Source organism: Copadichromis virginalis, linkage group LG7 (genome assembly GCF_057382275.1).
Source record: "Copadichromis virginalis isolate Kocher_CV1m ecotype Utaka linkage group LG7, C_Virginalis_male_GT1.1, whole genome shotgun sequence".
In the NCBI taxonomy this organism is placed as follows: Eukaryota; Metazoa; Chordata; class Actinopteri; order Cichliformes; family Cichlidae; genus Copadichromis; species Copadichromis virginalis.
In genome coordinates, this window is record NC_140624.1 from 57,767,986 (window position 1) to 57,788,512 (window position 20,527).

Genomic DNA, 20,527 nt, shown 5'->3' on the forward strand with positions numbered 1-20,527 from the left:
CAAACAGGGAACAGTCTCTGTATTCTCTCCATCTGTCAGCTGCTGCTGGCTCTTCCTCCCCCTCTTCCTCACACACTGCTGAGTTTGTCCTGGTGGATCATCAGGGGTGCAAAGTCTCACAGATGATGTGCAGCAGTGGGTCCCTCAGTCTGTCCTCACTCTGGACACTTGCAGTTGTCACACATGGAAATCAAATGTGTTACAACGCGTTACTGTAATCCGATTACTTTTTTCAAGTAACGAGTAAAGTAAGGGATTACTATTGCAAAAACGATAATTAGATTACTGTTACTTTCCCGTAAGCACGCTGCGTTACTAAAACCGTGATTAATTTGCGAGAGTGTCTCATGACAATGACGTAAGCGAGTGCGACGTTTGTGGCAACAGCTGTATGCTAGTAATGTAATTTCCGGCTCATTTTGGAGAACCGGCTCTTTCGGCTCGGATCACTAAAAACAGCCGCCTCTTTCGACTCCGAACCGGCTTTTCAGGTTTTTTTTGTTGCTTTAATTAATTTATTATTAAAAATAATATAAAATTATGCACAAAAGGAATTACTAATGTAAAAAAAAAAAAAAAAAAAAAAAAAGTGGTTTTATTTATATATGTTTATATATAAATATATGCGGTGGCCCCTAGAGACAAAGCACGTAAAACTCCAAAAAGCACCTACAAACTCTAAAACACATTTCTAGCTTTAACTGAACTTCCAAAACAGAGCTATCTAGATCACTTAAATTACACAATTGAAAGAATATGTGTATTGTTTGTGTATTTAAACAAATAATTAAAAAAAAAAAAGTTCATTTACCTATTACTATCACACACTAAATCCGGTCGTTGGTACTTCCTGGCTTGTGTAGCCACTAGGTAACAAAAGATTAACACTTTCTGTTTTATTTGGTTCATTACAGTTACATGTGTTCAGTACATGTGTGTTATCAGTAAGTTCAGTTTTGCATATAAAGTTAAAGTTCTAAACTAAAAATCTTTTAACACTCTTTTCTTTGTCAGTCTGATGTATTTTTGCTTTTACACACCCATTCACCTTCACCTGAGTTGTTGTATCGTTTAAGCTATGAAAATGTAAATAAATGTCACAGCTGTCGAGGCGAGCCGTGTGGTGTTGGAGGGAAAAGGACCCAAAGTGCAGGCAGTTGACTCATAATGCAAGTGACGTTTATTTACAAGTAATAGGGTGACAGAACTGGCAGTGAGAAATGACAAATGACTAAAGAAACCTAAACAACAAACCTGGGAACATAAGAAACCGGGTGCGGGGCAGAGAGATGCAGCGAGAGGAATGAAACACCATGGAATGCAGATGAACCAGACACAGGTAGGAGAACACACAGGTCTTAAATACAGACAGCAGTAATCAGGGGATGAGAGAGAGGAGGGCAACACACCTGGGAGAAATCAGAGCTGACGGGACAGGGGAAACGTAATCTGAACACACTCACATGAGAGGGGGACCTTCAGAATAAAACAGGAAACTCAGACACAGAGAACCAGACAAGACACTGAACTAAACAGACAGATTCACAAACAGACAGTGTGACACCATAGACAGACAGAACACAGAAGTGGGACCAGGGCAGGCACAGAACAGAAACCTAACAAATGGCAAATCATAACAGAATACATACTCAGAATAAACGAAAGCATAAAGAAACACAAAACACTGAGTCGGCAGACTCAGGACCATGACAATAAAAATGTTTATCTTTAGATTTTATAGTAAAATGAATCATCTAACCTTTACAACGGAAAAAATATTTGTTAAAATGAAGCTAAGTGAGTCCTTTCCATAAAAATTGAAAATTAGGAAAGATGGGCAACCAACTTGAAAATTACAGCAAGCAGTTTTGAAGCTAAGAAACATTAAATCACTTTGCACCTTGTACATTCTGTGAATAGTCAATGCAGATATTTCATAAAAAACAAACTTAACAGAACCCTTTCTTGTTGTCTCTATAACAAAACATAACTTACTTGGTCTTTTAAGAGCCACAGTGGAGGGGCCAGAGAGGCACATGTGGCTTTAGAGCCGCAGGTTGAAGATCCCTGGCCTAGGTGCTGTAGAATATAAAATTTTCTACATGTAGGTGGCAACCTATGAAAGCAAACACTTTATTTCTTCTAAGACGGCTACATTAATAATAATGAACATATATAACTCAAAACAAAATCATAGAGACAAACTGGGTATGTAAAAAATAATAATCATTTAGGTATACATGAATCACTTCACATGAAAGTCAGTTTTCCACAGAAAAAAATAAAGAACTTTAGCCTACCTTGCGTACGTTTCTGCACTGGTAACAAAAGAAATATCGACCTTTCTGCTGACTAAATTGTGTTACTAAAGTGTAAACTAATAAAACTTAATATGCAGCAAGCCTAAGAAAAGTGGACAGTCTTCTATAAACGTGCAAAACTCCACAGCTGCTGAAACTCACTGCCACAGACACTGGTGTTATACAGCATAGGCCGTAAGAATTAAAATCATTATATCTTAGAAACCGTAGCAGCACAAACGCTAATTTTACCTGCACAAATCTGCATAAACGTAGCACTAACCGCTCCGCCTATTTGCCTTTACGTTTCAAGTGGGTGGGGTCAGCTTCACTCTGCTCCAGGGCTTTCATCAGGCGTCCCAGACGCTAACGAAGGAAGCTTTGGTCAGAACCAGGCAGTGGAGCTTAAAGCTCCTCACCTGTCTCTAGCCAAAGTCCTTCAAAGAGCAGCTCTCCTCGTATCTATTTATTGAAAACTGTTATAATACACAACAGAACACAAGCACCTCTCACCGTAAAACCCACAAAGGTTTTTGGGCATCAAGGCACTATATGTGTGTATGTGTAAGCACGTGCGTGCGTGCATGCATATGAAAATGTGTGTGTTGGGGGGGGGGGGGGGGGGGGGGCGTTTGTGTGACCTCCTGCTCACCAAAAGGATCGTAAAGGATCAGCAGGAAGCTTACAACACAAGTCACAGATCTATCAGATAGGATGTATCTGTAATAAAACCTCACCCCAGCACCAGAGTGGCTGGAGAGATGGTCAGAGACTATGGAATGTCTTTGATCCTATAGTTTGAACCTAGACTTTGTTAAATGTCGTCATTGGGTTTCTTAAATTTTACTTAACAATGGGGATATTGAATTCTATAAGGCAAAGCATAAATATCTGTGTCTGAGTCTTCTATCAAAAGTTATAGCTATCTTTATGAAGTTGTACAAAAACGATTTCTTTCGCCAGGACAGTGCATTTCTCGCTATTACATGCATTTGAATGGGGAACTCGCCTGAAACAAAGTATAGGTTTTCATTATGTGAATAATTTTAAAATCTTACCTCAAACAGCTACAAAACCTGTTTGCCCAGCACGGGGATATTGAATTCTATAAGATAAAGCCATAAATATGTTTGTCTGAGTCTTCTATCAAAAGTTACAGCGATTTATATGAAGTTGTTCAAAAACGCTTTATTTTGTCAAGACAATGCGTTTCTCACTGTTACATGCATTTGAATGGGAAACTCGCCTGAAACAAAGTATAGGTTTTCATTATGTGAATAATTTTAAAATCTTAGCTCAAACGGCTGCAAAACCTGTTCTGTTTGCCCAGCACGGGGATATTGAGTTCTATAAGATAAAGCCATAAACATGTTTGTCTGAGTCTTCTATCAAAAGTTACAGCGATTTATATGAAGTTGTACAAAAACGCTTTCTTTCGCCAAGACAGTGTGTTTCTCACTGTTACATGCATTTGAATGGGAAACTCACCCGAGACAAAGTATAGGTTTTCATTATGTGAATAATTTTAAAATCTTAGCTCAAACGGCTGCAAAACCTGTTTGCCCAGCACGGGATATTGAGTTCTATAAGATAAAGCCATAAACATGTTTGTCTGAGTCTTCTATCAAAAGTTACAGCGATTTATATGAAGTTGTTCAAAAACGCTTTATTTCGCCAAGACAATGCGTTTCTCACTGTTACATGCATTTGAATGGGAAACTCGCCTGAAACAAAGTATAGGTTTTCATTATGTGAATAATTTTAAAATCTTAGCTCAAACGGCTGCAAAACCTGTTCTGTTTGCCCAGCACGGGGATATTGAGTTCGATAAGATAAAGCCATAAACATGTTTGTCTGAGTCTTCCATCAAAAGTTAAAGCGATTTATGTGAAGTTGTTCAAAAACGCTTTATTTCGCCAAGACAATGCGTTTCTCACTGTTACATGCATTTGAATGGGAAACTCGCCTGAGACAAAGTATAGGTTTTCATTATGTGAATAATTTTAAAATCTTAGCTCAAACGGCTAAGATTTAACTTTTATTTTTTTCATGTCTATTTAAGTGCTATTTATGACACTATGTTTGCACTGAAGCACCGCAGCAATTTCCTAATGTTGTAAACCTGCTCAACATTTGGCAATAAAACCCTTTCTGATTCTGATTCTGATTTGAATGGGAAACTCACCCGAGACAAAGTATAGGTTTTCATTATGTGAATAATTTTAAAATCTTAGCTCAAATGGCTGCAAAACCAGTTCTGTTTGCCAAGCACGGGGATATTGAGTTCTATAAGATAAAGCCATAAACATGTTTGTCTGAGTCTTCTATCAAAAGTTACAGCGATTTATATGAAGTTGTTCAAAAACGCTTTATTTCGCCAAGACAATGCGTTTCTCACTGTTACATGCATTTGAATGGGAAACTCGCCTGAGACAAAGTATAGGTTTTCATTATGTGAATAATTTTAAAATCTTAGCTCAAACGGCTGCAAAACCTGTTTGCCCAGCACGGGGATATTGAGTTCTATAAGATAAAGCCATAAACATGTTTGTCTGAGTCTTCTATCAAAAGTTACAGCGATTTATATGAAGTTGTTCAAAAACGCTTTATTTCGCCAAGACAATGCGTTTCTCACTGTTACATGCATTTGAATGGGAAACTCGCCTGAAACAAAGTATAGGTTTTCATTATGTGAATAATTTTAAAATCTTAGCTCAAACGGCTGCAAAACCTGTTCTGTTTGCCCAGCACGGGGATATTGAGTTCGATAAGATAAAGCCATAAACATGTTTGTCTGAGTCTTCCATCAAAAGTTAAAGCGATTTATGTGAAGTTGTTCAAAAACGCTTTATTTCGCCAAGACAGTGTGTTTCTCACTGTTACATGCAGTTGAATGGGAAACTCACCCGAGACAAAGTATAGGTTTTCATTATGTGAATAATTTTAAAATCTTAGCTCAAACGGCTGCAAAACCTGTTCTGTTTGCCAAGCACGGGGATATTGAGTTCTATATGATAAAGCCATAAACATGTTTGTCTGAGTCTTCTATCAAAAGTTACAGCGATTTATATGAAGTTGTTCAAAAACGCTTTATTTCGCCAAGACAGTGTGTTTCTCACTGTTACATGCAGTTGAATGGGAAACTCACCCGAGACAAAGTATAGGTTTTCATTATGTGAATAATTTTAAAATCTTAGCTCAAACGGCTGCAAAACCTGTTCTGTTTGCCAAGCACGGGGATATTGAGTTCTATAAGATAAAGCCATAAACATGTTTGTCTGAGTCTTCTATCAAAAGTTACAGCGATTTATATGAAGTTGTTCAAAAACGCTTTCTTTCGCCAAGACAGTGTGTTTCTCACTGTTACATGCATTTGAATGGGAAACTCGCCTGAAACAAAGTATAGGTTTTCATTATGTGAATAATTTTAAAATCTTAGCTCAAACAGCTGCAAAACCTGTTCTGTTTGCCAAGCACGGGGATATTGAGTTCTATAAGATAAAGCCATAAACATGTTTGTCTGAGTCTTCTATCAAAAGTTACAGCGATTTATATGAAGTTGTTCAAAAACGCTTTATTTCGCCAAGACAATGCGTTTCTCACTGTTACATGCATTTGAATGGGAAACTCGCCTGAAACAAAGTATAGGTTTTCATTATGTGAATAATTTTAAAATCTTAGCTCAAACGGCTGCAAAACCTGTTCTGTTTGCCCAGCACGGGGATATTGAGTTCTATAAGATAAAGCCATAAACATGTTTGTCTGAGTCTTCTATCAAAAGTTACAGCGATTTATATGAAGTTGTACAAAAACGCTTTCTTTCGCCAAGACAGTGTGTTTCTCACTGTTACATGCATTTGAATGGGAAACTCGCCTGAAACAAAGTATAGGTTTTCATTATGTGAATAATTTTAAAATCTTAGCTCAAACGGCTGCAAAACCTGTTTGCCCAGCACGGGGATATTGAGTTCTATAAGATAAAGCCATAAACATGTGTGTCTGAGTCTTCTATCAAAAGTTACAGCGATTTATATGAAGTTGTTCAAAAATGCTTTATTTCGCCAAGACAATGTGTTTCTCACTGTTACATGCATTTGAATGGGAAACTCGCCTGAAACAAAGTATAGGTTTTCATTATGTGAATAATTTTAAAATCTTAGCTCAAACGGCTGCAAAACCTGTTTGCCCAGCACGGGGACATTGAGTTCTATAAGATAAAGCCATAAACATGTGTGTCTGAGTCTTCCATCAAAAGTTACAGCGATTTATATGAAGTTGTTCAAAAACGCTTTATTTCACCAAGACAATGCGTTTCTCACTGTTACATGCATTTGAATGGGAAACTCGCCTGAAACAAAGTATAGGTTTTCATTATGTGAATAACTTGGAAATCTTAGCTCAAACAGCTGCAAAACCTGTTTTCCCAGCACGGGGACCTTGAGTTCTATAAGATAAAGCCATAAACATGTTTGTCTGAGTCTTCTATCAAAAGTTACAGCGATTTATATGAAGTTGTTCAAAAACGCTTTATTTCGCCAAGACAATGCGTTTCTCACTGTTACATGCATTTGAATGGGAAACTCGCCTGAGACAAAGTATAGGTTTTCATTATGTGAATAATTTTAAAATCTTAGCTCAAACGGCTGCAAAACCTGTTTGCCCAGCACAGGGATATTGAGTTCTATAAGATACTGAGTCTTCTATCAAAAGTTACAGCGATTTATATGAAGTTGTTCAAAAACGCTTTATTTCGCCAAGACAATGCGTTTCTCACTGTTACATGCATTTGAATGGGAAACTCGCCTGAGACAAAGTATAGGTTTTCATTATGTGAATAATTTTAAAATCTTAGCTCAAACGGCTGCAAAACCTGTTTGCCCAGCACGGGGATATTGAGTTCTATAAGATAAAGCCATAAACATGTTTGTCTGAGTCTTCTATCAAAAGTTACAGCGATTTATATGAAGTTGTTCAAAAACGCTTTATTTCGCCAAGACAGTGTGTTTCTCACTGTTACATGCATTTGAATGGGAAACTCGCCTGAAACAACGTATAGGTTTTCATTATGTGAATAATTTTAAAATCTTAGCTCAAACGGCTGCAAAACCTGTTTGCCCAGCACGGGGATATTGAGTTCTATAAGATAAAGCCATAAACATGTTTGTCTGAGTCTTCTATCAAAAGTTACAGCGATTTATATGAAGTTGTTCAAAAACACTTTATTTCGCCAAGACAATGCGTTTCTCACTGTTACATGCATTTGAATGGGAAACTCGCCTGAAACAAAGTATAGGTTTTCATTATGTGAATAATTTTAAAATCTTAGCTCAAACGGCTGCAAAACCTGTTCTGTTTGCCCAGCACGGGGATATTGAGTTCTATAAGATAAAGCCATAAACATGTTTGTCTGAGTCTTCTATCAAAAGTTACAGCGATTTATATGAAGTTGTTCAAAAACGCTTTATTTCACCAAGACAATGTGTTTCTCACTGTTACATGCATTTGAATGGGAAACTCGCCTGAAACAAAGTATAGGTTTTCATTATGTGAATAACTTGGAAATCTTAGCTCAAACAGCTGCAAAACCTGTTTTCCCAGCACGGGGACCTTGAGTTCTATAAGATAAAGCCATAAACATGTTTGTCTGAGTCTTCTATCAAAAGTTACAGCTATTTATATGAAGTTGTACAAAAACGCTTTCTTTCGCCAAGACAGTGCGTTTCTCACTGTTACATGCATTTGAATGGGGAACTCGACCGAAACAAAGTATAGGTTTTCATTATGTGTATAACTTGGAAATCTTAGCTCAAACAGCTGCAAAACCTGTTTGCCCAGCACGGGGACCTTGAGTTCTATAAGATAAAGCCATAAACATGTTTGTCTGAGTCTTCTATCAAAAGTTACAGCTATTTATATGAAGTTGTACAAAAACGATTTCTTTCGCCAAGACAGTGCGTTTCTCACTGTTACATGCATTTGAATGGGGAACTCGACCGAAACAAAGTATAGGTTTTCATTATGTGTATAACTTGAAAATCTTAGCTCAAACAGCTGCAAAACCTGTTTGCCCAGCACGGGGACCTTGAGTTCTATAAGATAAAGCCATAAACATGTTTGTCTGAGTCTTCTATCAAAAGTTACAGCGATTTATATGAAGTTGTTCAAAAACGCTTTATTTCGCCAAGACAATGTGTTTCTCACTGTTACATGCATTTGAATGGGAAACTCGCCTGAAACAAAGTATAGGTTTTCATTATGTGAATAATTTTAAAATCTTAGCTCAAACAGCTGCAAAACCTGTTCTGTTTGCCCAGCACGGGGATATTGAGTTCTATAAGATAAAGCCATAAACATGTTTGTCTGAGTCTTCTATCAAAAGTTACAGCGATTTATATGAAGTTGTTCAAAAACGCTTTATTTCGCCAAGACAATGCGTTTCTCACTGTTACATGCATTTGAATGGGAAACTCGCCTGAAACAAAGTATAGGTTTTCATTATGTGAATAATTTTAAAATCTTAGCTCAAACGGCTGCAAAACCTGTTTTCCCAGCACGGGGATATTGAGTTCTATAAGATAAAGCCATAAACATGTTTGTCTGAGTCTTCTATCAAAAGTTACAGCGATTTATATGAAGTGGTTCAAAAACGCTTTATTTCGCCAAGACAATGTGTTTCTCACTGTTACATGCATTTGAATGGGAAACTCGCCTGAGACAAAGTATAGGTTTTCATTATGTGAATAATTTTAAAATCTTAGCTCAAACGGCTGCAAAACCTGTTTGCCCAGCACGGGGATATTGAGTTCTATAAGATAAAGCCATAAACATGTTTGTCTGAGTCTTCTATCAAAAGTTACAGCGATTTATATGAAGTTGTTCAAAAACGCTTTATTTCGCCAAGACAATGTGTTTCTCACTGTTACATGCATTTGAATGGGAAACTCGCCTGAAACAAAGTATAGGTTTTCATTATGTGAATAATTTTAAAATCTTAGCTCAAACGGCTGCAAAACCTGTTCTGTTTGCCCAGCACGGGCATATTGAGTTCTATAAGATAAAGCCATAAACATGTTTGTCTGAGTCTTCTATCAAAAGTTACAGCGATTTATATGAAGTTGTTCAAAAACGCTTTATTTCGCCAAGACAATGCGTTTCTCACTGTTACATGCATTTGAATGGGAAACTCGCCTGAAACAAAGTATAGGTTTTCATTATGTGAATAATTTTAAAATCTTAGCTCAAACGGCTGCAAAACCTGTTTGCCCAGCACGGGGATATTGAGTTCTATAAGATAAAGCCATAAACATGTTTGTCTGAGTCTTCTATCAAAAGTTACAGCGATTTATATGAAGTTGTTCAAAAACGCTTTATTTCGCCAAGACAATGCGTTTCTCACTGTTACATGCATTTGAATGGGAAACTCGCCTGAGACAAAGTATAGGTTTTCATTATGTGAATAATTTTAAAATCTTAGCTCAAACGGCTGCAAAACCTGTTCTGTTTGCCCAGCACGGGGATATTGAGTTCTATAAGATAAAGCCATAAACATGTTTGTCTGAGTCTTCTATCAAAAGTTACAGCGATTTATATGAAGTTGTTCAAAAACGCTTTATTTCGCCAAGACAATGCGTTTCTCACTGTTACATGCATTTGAATGGGAAACTCGCCTGAAACAAAGTATAGGTTTTCATTATGTGAATAATTTTAAAATCTTAGCTCAAACGGCTGCAAAACCTGTTCTGTTTGCCCAGCACGGGGATATTGAGTTCTATAAGATAAAGCCATAAACATGTTTGTCTGAGTCTTCTATCAAAAGTTACAGCGATTTATATGAAGTTGTTCAAAAACGCTTTATTTCGCCAAGACAATGCGTTTCTCACTGTTACATGCATTTGAATGGGAAACTCGCCTGAAACAAAGTATAGGTTTTCATTATGTGAATAATTTTAAAATCTTAGCTCAAACGGCTGCAAAACCTGTTCTGTTTGCCCAGCACGGGGATATTGAGTTCTATAAGATAAAGCCATAAACATGTTTGTCTGAGTCTTCTATCAAAAGTTACAGCGATTTATATGAAGTTGTACAAAAACGCTTTCTTTCGCCAAGACAGTGCGTTTCTCACTGTTACATGCATTTGAATGGGAAACTCGCCTGAAACAAAGTATAGGTTTTCATTATGTGAATAACTTGGAAATCTTAGCTCAAACAGCTGCAAAACCTGTTTTCCCAGCACGGGGACCTTGAGTTCTATAAGATAAAGCCATAAACATGTTTGTCTGAGTCTTCTATCAAAAGTTACAGCTATTTATATGAAGTTGTACAAAAACGCTTTCTTTCGCCAAGACAGTGCGTTTCTCACTGTTACATGCATTTGAATGGGGAACTCGACCGAAACAAAGTATAGGTTTTCATTATGTGTATAACTTGGAAATCTTAGCTCAAACAGCTGCAAAACCTGTTTGCCCAGCACGGGGACCTTGAGTTCTATAAGATAAAGCCATAAACATGTTTGTCTGAGTCTTCTATCAAAAGTTACAGCTATTTATATGAAGTTGTACAAAAACGATTTCTTTCGCCAAGACAGTGCGTTTCTCACTGTTACATGCATTTGAATGGGGAACTCGACCGAAACAAAGTATAGGTTTTCATTATGTGTATAACTTGAAAATCTTAGCTCAAACAGCTGCAAAACCTGTTTGCCCAGCACGGGGACCTTGAGTTCTATAAGATAAAGCCATAAACATGTTTGTCTGAGTCTTCTATCAAAAGTTACAGCGATTTATATGAAGTTGTTCAAAAACGCTTTATTTCGCCAAGACAATGTGTTTCTCACTGTTACATGCATTTGAATGGGAAACTCGCCTGAAACAAAGTATAGGTTTTCATTATGTGAATAATTTTAAAATCTTAGCTCAAACAGCTGCAAAACCTGTTCTGTTTGCCCAGCACGGGGATATTGAGTTCTATAAGATAAAGCCATAAACATGTTTGTCTGAGTCTTCTATCAAAAGTTACAGCGATTTATATGAAGTTGTTCAAAAACGCTTTATTTCGCCAAGACAATGCGTTTCTCACTGTTACATGCATTTGAATGGGAAACTCGCCTGAAACAAAGTATAGGTTTTCATTATGTGAATAATTTTAAAATCTTAGCTCAAACGGCTGCAAAACCTGTTTGCCCAGCACGGGGATATTGAGTTCTATAAGATAAAGCCATAAACATGTTTGTCTGAGTCTTCTATCAAAAGTTACAGCGATTTATATGAAGTTGTTCAAAAACGCTTTATTTCGCCAAGACAATGCGTTTCTCACTGTTACATGCATTTGAATGGGAAACTCGCCTGAAACAAAGTATAGGTTTTCATTATGTGAATAATTTTAAAATCTTAGCTCAAACGGCTGCAAAACCTGTTTGCCCAGCACGGGGATATTGAGTTCTATAAGATAAAGCCATAAACATGTTTGTCTGAGTCTTCTATCAAAAGTTACAGCGATTTATATGAAGTTGTTCAAAAACGCTTTATTTCGCCAAGACAATGCGTTTCTCACTGTTACATGCATTTGAATGGGAAACTCGCCTGAGACAAAGTATAGGTTTTCATTATGTGAATAATTTTAAAATCTTAGCTCAAACGGCTGCAAAACCTGTTCTGTTTGCCCAGCACGGGGATATTGAGTTCTATAAGATAAAGCCATAAACATGTTTGTCTGAGTCTTCTATCAAAAGTTACAGCGATTTATATGAAGTTGTTCAAAAACGCTTTATTTCGCCAAGACAATGCGTTTCTCACTGTTACATGCATTTGAATGGGAAACTCGCCTGAAACAAAGTATAGGTTTTCATTATGTGAATAATTTTAAAATCTTAGCTCAAACGGCTGCAAAACCTGTTTGCCCAGCACGGGGATATTGAGTTCTATAAGATAAAGCCATAAACATGTTTGTCTGAGTCTTCTATCAAAAGTTACAGCGATTTATATGAAGTTGTTCAAAAACGCTTTATTTCGCCAAGACAATGCGTTTCTCACTGTTACATGCATTTGAATGGGAAACTCGCCTGAAACAAAGTATAGGTTTTCATTATGTGAATAATTTTAAAATCTTAGCTCAAACGGCTGCAAAACCTGTTTGCCCAGCACGGGGATATTGAGTTCTATAAGATAAAGCCATAAACATGTTTGTCTGAGTCTTCTATCAAAAGTTACAGCGATTTATATGAAGTTGTTCAAAAACGCTTTATTTCGCCAAGACAATGCGTTTCTCACTGTTACATGCATTTGAATGGGAAACTCGCCTGAGACAAAGTATAGGTTTTCATTATGTGAATAATTTTAAAATCTTAGCTCAAACGGCTGCAAAACCTGTTCTGTTTGCCCAGCACGGGGATATTGAGTTCTATAAGATAAAGCCATAAACATGTTTGTCTGAGTCTTCTATCAAAAGTTACAGCGATTTATATGAAGTTGTTCAAAAACGCTTTATTTCGCCAAGACAATGCGTTTCTCACTGTTACATGCATTTGAATGGGAAACTCGCCTGAAACAAAGTATAGGTTTTCATTATGTGAATAATTTTAAAATCTTAGCTCAAACGGCTGCAAAACCTGTTCTGTTTGCCCAGCACGGGGATATTGAGTTCTATAAGATAAAGCCATAAACATGTTTGTCTGAGTCTTCTATCAAAAGTTACAGCGATTTATATGAAGTTGTTCAAAAACGCTTTATTTCGCCAAGACAATGCGTTTCTCACTGTTACATGCATTTGAATGGGAAACTCGCCTGAAACAAAGTATAGGTTTTCATTATGTGAATAATTTTAAAATCTTAGCTCAAACGGCTGCAAAACCTGTTTGCCCAGCACGGGGATATTGAGTTCTATAAGATAAAGCCATAAACATGTTTGTCTGAGTCTTCTATCAAAAGTTACAGCGATTTATATGAAGTTGTTCAAAAACGCTTTATTTCGCCAAGACAATGCGTTTCTCACTGTTACATGCATTTGAATGGGAAACTCGCCTGAAACAAAGTATAGGTTTTCATTATGTGAATAATTTTAAAATCTTAGCTCAAACGGCTGCAAAACCTGTTTTCCCAGCACGGGGATATTGAGTTCTATAAGATAAAGCCATAAACATGTTTGTCTGAGTCTTCTATCAAAAGTTACAGCGATTTATATGAAGTGGTTCAAAAACGCTTTATTTCGCCAAGACAATGTGTTTCTCACTGTTACATGCATTTGAATGGGAAACTCGCCTGAGACAAAGTATAGGTTTTCATTATGTGAATAATTTTAAAATCTTAGCTCAAACGGCTGCAAAACCTGTTTGCCCAGCACGGGGATATTGAGTTCTATAAGATAAAGCCATAAACATGTTTGTCTGAGTCTTCTATCAAAAGTTACAGCGATTTATATGAAGTTGTTCAAAAACGCTTTATTTCGCCAAGACAATGTGTTTCTCACTGTTACATGCATTTGAATGGGAAACTCGCCTGAAACAAAGTATAGGTTTTCATTATGTGAATAATTTTAAAATCTTAGCTCAAACGGCTGCAAAACCTGTTCTGTTTGCCCAGCACGGGCATATTGAGTTCTATAAGATAAAGCCATAAACATGTTTGTCTGAGTCTTCTATCAAAAGTTACAGCGATTTATATGAAGTTGTTCAAAAACGCTTTATTTCGCCAAGACAATGCGTTTCTCACTGTTACATGCATTTGAATGGGAAACTCGCCTGAAACAAAGTATAGGTTTTCATTATGTGAATAATTTTAAAATCTTAGCTCAAACGGCTGCAAAACCTGTTTGCCCAGCACGGGGATATTGAGTTCTATAAGATAAAGCCATAAACATGTTTGTCTGAGTCTTCTATCAAAAGTTACAGCGATTTATATGAAGTTGTTCAAAAACGCTTTATTTCGCCAAGACAATGCGTTTCTCACTGTTACATGCATTTGAATGGGAAACTCGCCTGAGACAAAGTATAGGTTTTCATTATGTGAATAATTTTAAAATCTTAGCTCAAACGGCTGCAAAACCTGTTCTGTTTGCCCAGCACGGGGATATTGAGTTCTATAAGATAAAGCCATAAACATGTTTGTCTGAGTCTTCTATCAAAAGTTACAGCGATTTATATGAAGTTGTTCAAAAACGCTTTATTTCGCCAAGACAATGCGTTTCTCACTGTTACATGCATTTGAATGGGAAACTCGCCTGAAACAAAGTATAGGTTTTCATTATGTGAATAATTTTAAAATCTTAGCTCAAACGGCTGCAAAACCTGTTCTGTTTGCCCAGCACGGGGATATTGAGTTCTATAAGATAAAGCCATAAACATGTTTGTCTGAGTCTTCTATCAAAAGTTACAGCGATTTATATGAAGTTGTTCAAAAACGCTTTATTTCGCCAAGACAATGCGTTTCTCACTGTTACATGCATTTGAATGGGAAACTCGCCTGAAACAAAGTATAGGTTTTCATTATGTGAATAATTTTAAAATCTTAGCTCAAACGGCTGCAAAACCTGTTTGCCCAGCACGGGGATATTGAGTTCTATAAGATAAAGCCATAAACATGTTTGTCTGAGTCTTCTATCAAAAGTTACAGCGATTTATATGAAGTTGTTCAAAAACGCTTTATTTCGCCAAGACAATGCGTTTCTCACTGTTACATGCATTTGAATGGGAAACTCGCCTGAGACAAAGTATAGGTTTTCATTATGTGAATAATTTTAAAATCTTAGCTCAAACGGCTGCAAAACCTGTTCTGTTTGCCCAGCACGGGATATTGAGTTCTATAAGATAAAGCCATAAACATGTTTGTCTGAGTCTTCTATCAAAAGTTACAGCGATTTATATGAAGTTGTTCAAAAACGCTTTATTTCGCCAAGACAATGCGTTTCTCACTGTTACATGCATTTGAATGGGAAACTCGCCTGAAACAAAGTATAGGTTTTCATTATGTGAATAATTTTAAAATCTTAGCTCAAACGGCTGCAAAACCTGTTTGCCCAGCACGGGGATATTGAGTTCTATAAGATAAAGCCATAAACATGTTTGTCTGAGTCTTCTATCAAAAGTTACAGCGATTTATATGAAGTTGTTCAAAAACGCTTTATTTCGCCAAGACAATGCGTTTCTCACTGTTACATGCATTTGAATGGGAAACTCGCCTGAAACAAAGTATAGGTTTTCATTATGTGAATAATTTTAAAATCTTAGCTCAAACGGCTGCAAAACCTGTTTGCCCAGCACGGGGATATTGAGTTCTATAAGATAAAGCCATAAACATGTTTGTCTGAGTCTTCTATCAAAAGTTACAGCGATTTATATGAAGTTGTTCAAAAACGCTTTATTTCGCCAAGACAATGCGTTTCTCACTGTTACATGCATTTGAATGGGAAACTCGCCTGAGACAAAGTATAGGTTTTCATTATGTGAATAATTTTAAAATCTTAGCTCAAACGGCTGCAAAACCTGTTCTGTTTGCCCAGCACGGGGATATTGAGTTCTATAAGATAAAGCCATAAACATGTTTGTCTGAGTCTTCTATCAAAAGTTACAGCGATTTATATGAAGTTGTTCAAAAACGCTTTATTTCGCCAAGACAATGCGTTTCTCACTGTTACATGCATTTGAATGGGAAACTCGCCTGAAACAAAGTATAGGTTTTCATTATGTGAATAATTTTAAAATCTTAGCTCAAACGGCTGCAAAACCTGTTTGCCCAGCACGGGGATATTGAGTTCTATAAGATAAAGCCATAAACATGTTTGTCTGAGTCTTCTATCAAAAGTTACAGCGATTTATATGAAGTTGTTCAAAAACGCTTTATTTCGCCAAGACAATGCGTTTCTCACTGTTACATGCATTTGAATGGGAAACTCGCCTGAAACAAAGTATAGGTTTTCATTATGTGAATAATTTTAAAATCTTAGCTCAAACGGCTGCAAAACCTGTTTGCCCAGCACGGGGATATTGAGTTCTATAAGATAAAGCCATAAACATGTTTGTCTGAGTCTTCTATCAAAAGTTACAGCGATTTATATGAAGTTGTTCAAAAACGCTTTATTTCGCCAAGACAATGCGTTTCTCACTGTTACATGCATTTGAATGGGAAACTCGCCTGAGACAAAGTATAGGTTTTCATTATGTGAATAATTTTAAAATCTTAGCTCAAACGGCTGCAAAACCTGTTCTGTTTGCCCAGCACGGGGATATTGAGTTCTATAAGATAAAGCCATAAACATGTTTGTCTGAGTCTTCTATCAAAAGTTACAGCGATTTATATGAAGTTGTTCAAAAACGCTTTATTTCGCCAAGACAATGCGTTTCTCACTGTTACATGCATTTGAATGGGAAACTCGCCTGAAACAAAGTATAGGTTTTCATTATGTGAATAATTTTAAAATCTTAGCTCAAACGGCTGCAAAACCTGTTCTGTTTGCCCAGCACGGGGATATTGAGTTCTATAAGATAAAGCCATAAACATGTTTGTCTGAGTCTTCTATCAAAAGTTACAGCGATTTATATGAAGTTGTTCAAAAACGCTTTATTTCGCCAAGACAATGCGTTTCTCACTGTTACATGCATTTGAATGGGAAACTCGCCTGAAACAAAGTATAGGTTTTCATTATGTGAATAATTTTAAAATCTTAGCTCAAACGGCTGCAAAACCTGTTCTGTTTGCCCAGCACGGGGATATTGAGTTCTATAAGATAAAGCCATAAACATGTTTGTCTGAGTCTTCTATCAAAAGTTACAGCGATTTATATGAAGTTGTTCAAAAACGCTTTATTTCGCCAAGACAATGCGTTTCTCACTGTTACATGCATTTGAATGGGAAACTCGCCTGAAACAAAGTATAGGTTTTCATTATGTGAATAATTTTAAAATCTTAGCTCAAACGGCTGCAAAACCTGTTTGCCCAGCACGGGGATATTGAGTTCTATAAGATAAAGCCATAAACATGTTTGTCTGAGTCTTCTATCAAAAGTTACAGCGATTTATATGAAGTTGTTCAAAAACGCTTTATTTCGCCAAGACAATGCGTTTCTCACTGTTACATGCATTTGAATGGGAAACTCGCCTGAGACAAAGTATAGGTTTTCATTATGTGAATAATTTTAAAATCTTAGCTCAAACGGCTGCAAAACCTGTTCTGTTTGCCCAGCACGGGATATTGAGTTCTATAAGATAAAGCCATAAACATGTTTGTCTGAGTCTTCTATCAAAAGTTACAGCGATTTATATGAAGTTGTTCAAAAACGCTTTATTTCGCCAAGACAATGCGTTTCTCACTGTTACATGCATTTGAATGGGAAACTCGCCTGAGACAAAGTATAGGTTTTCATTATGTGAATAATTTTAAAATCTTAGCTCAAACGGCTGCAAAACCTGTTTGCCCAGCACGGGGATATTGAGTTCTATAAGATAAAGCCATAAACATGTTTGTCTGAGTCTTCTATCAAAAGTTACAGCGATTTATATGAAGTTGTTCAAAAACGCTTTATTTCGCCAAGACAATGCGTTTCTCACTGTTACATGCATTTGAATGGGAAACTCGCCTGAAACAAAGTATAGGTTTTCATTATGGGAATAATTTAAAAATCTTAGCTCAAACGGCTGCAAAACCTGTTTGCCCAGCACGGGGATATTGAGTTCTATAAGATAAAGCCATAAACATGTTTGTCTGAGTCTTCTATCAAAAGTTACAGCGATTTATATGAAGTGGTTGAAAAACGCTTTATTTCGCCAAGACAGTGTGTTTCTCACTGTTACATGCATTTGAATGGGAAACTCGCCTGAAACAAAGTATAGATTTTCATTATGTGAATAATTTTAAAATCTTAGCTCAAACGGCTGCAAAACCTGTTTGCCCAGCACGGGGATATTGAGTTCTATAAGATAAAGCCATAAACATGTTTGTCTGAGTCTTCTATCAAAAGTTACAGCGATTTATATGAAGTTGTTCAAAAACGCTTTATTTCGCCAAGACAATGCGTTTCTCACTGTTACATGCATTTGAATGGGAAACTCGCCTGAGACAAAGTATAGGTTTTCATTATGTGAATAATTTTAAAATCTTAGCTCAAACGGCTGCAAAACCTGTTCTGTTTGCCCAGCACGGGGATATTGAGTTCTATAAGATAAAGCCATAAACATGTTTGTCTGAGTCTTCTATCAAAAGTTACAGCGATTTATATGAAGTTGTTCAAAAACGCTTTATTTCGCCAAGACAATGCGTTTCTCACTGTTACATGCATTTGAATGGGAAACTCGCCTGAAACAAAGTATAGGTTTTCATTATGTGAATAATTTTAAAATCTTAGCTCAAACGGCTGCAAAACCTGTTCTGTTTGCCCAGCACGGGGATATTGAGTTCTATAAGATAAAGCCATAAACATGTTTGTCTGAGTCTTCTATCAAAAGTTACAGCGATTTATATGAAGTTGTTCAAAAACGCTTTATTTCGCCAAGACAATGCGTTTCTCACTGTTACATGCATTTGAATGGGAAACTCGCCTGAAACAAAGTATAGGTTTTCATTATGTGAATAATTTTAAAATCTTAGCTCAAACGGCTGCAAAACCTGTTCTGTTTGCCCAGCACGGGGATATTGAGTTCTATAAGATAAAGCCATAAACATGTTTGTCTGAGTCTTCTATCAAAAGTTACAGCGATTTATATGAAGTTGTTCAAAAACGCTTTATTTCGCCAAGACAATGCGTTTCTCACTGTTACATGCATTTGAATGGGAAACTCGCCTGAAACAAAGTATAGGTTTTCATTATGTGAATAATTTTAAAATCTTAGCTCAAACGGCTGCAAAACCTGTTTGCCCAGCACGGGGATATTGAGTTCTATAAGATAAAGCCATAAACATGTTTGTCTGAGTCTTCTATCAAAAGTTACAGCGATTTATATGAAGTTGTTCAAAAACGCTTTATTTCGCCAAGACAATGCGTTTCTCACTGTTACATGCATTTGAATGGGAAACTCGCCTGAGACAAAGTATAGGTTTTCATTATGTGAATAATTTTAAAATCTTAGCTCAAACGGCTGCAAAACCTGTTCTGTTTGCCCAGCACGGGATATTGAGTTCTATAAGATAAAGCCATAAACATGTTTGTCTGAGTCTTCTATCAAAAGTTACAGCGATTTATATGAAGTTGTTCAAAAACGCTTTATTTCGCCAAGACAATGCGTTTCTCACTGTTACATGCATTTGAATGGGAAACTCGCCTGAAACAAAGTATAGGTTTTCATTATGTGAATAATTTTAAAATCTTAGCTCAAACGGCTGCAAAACCTGTTTGCCCAGCACGGGGATATTGAGTTCTATAAGATAAAGCCATAAACATGTTTGTCTGAGTCTTCTATCAAAAGTTACAGCGATTTATATGAAGTTGTTCAAAAACGCTTTATTTCGCCAAGACAATGCGTTTCTCACTGTTACATGCATTTGAATGGGAAACTCGCCTGAAACAAAGTATAGGTTTTCATTATGTGAATAATTTTAAAATCTTAGCTCAAACGGCTGCAAAACCTGTTTGCCCAGCACGGGGATATTGAGTTCTATAAGATAAAGCCATAAACATGTTTGTCTGAGTCTTCTATCAAAAGTTACAGCGATTTATATGAAGTTGTTCAAAAACGCTTTATTTCGCCAAGACAATGCGTTTCTCACTGTTACATGCATTTGAATGGGAAACTCGCCTGAGACAAAGTATAGGTTTTCATTATGTGAATAATTTTAAAATCTTAGCTCAAACGGCTGCAAAACCTGTTCTGTTTGCCCAGCACGGGGATATTGAGTTCTATAAGATAAAGCCATAAACATGTTTGTCTGAGTCTTCTATCAAAAGTTACAGCGATTTATATGAAGTTGTTCAAAAACGCTTTATTTCGCCAAGACAATGCGTTTCTCACTGTTACATGCATTTGAATGGGAAACTCGCCTGAAACAAAGTATAGGTTTTCATTATGTGAATAATTTTAAAATCTTAGCTCAAACGGCTGCAAAACCTGTTTGCCCAGCACGGGGATATTGAGTTCTATAAGATAAAGCCATAAACATGTTTGTCTGAGTCTTCTATCAAAAGTTACAGCGATTTATATGAAGTTGTTCAAAAACGCTTTATTTCGCCAAGACAATGCGTTTCTCACTGTTACATGCATTTGAATGGGAAACTCGCCTGAAACAAAGTATAGGTTTTCATTATGTGAATAA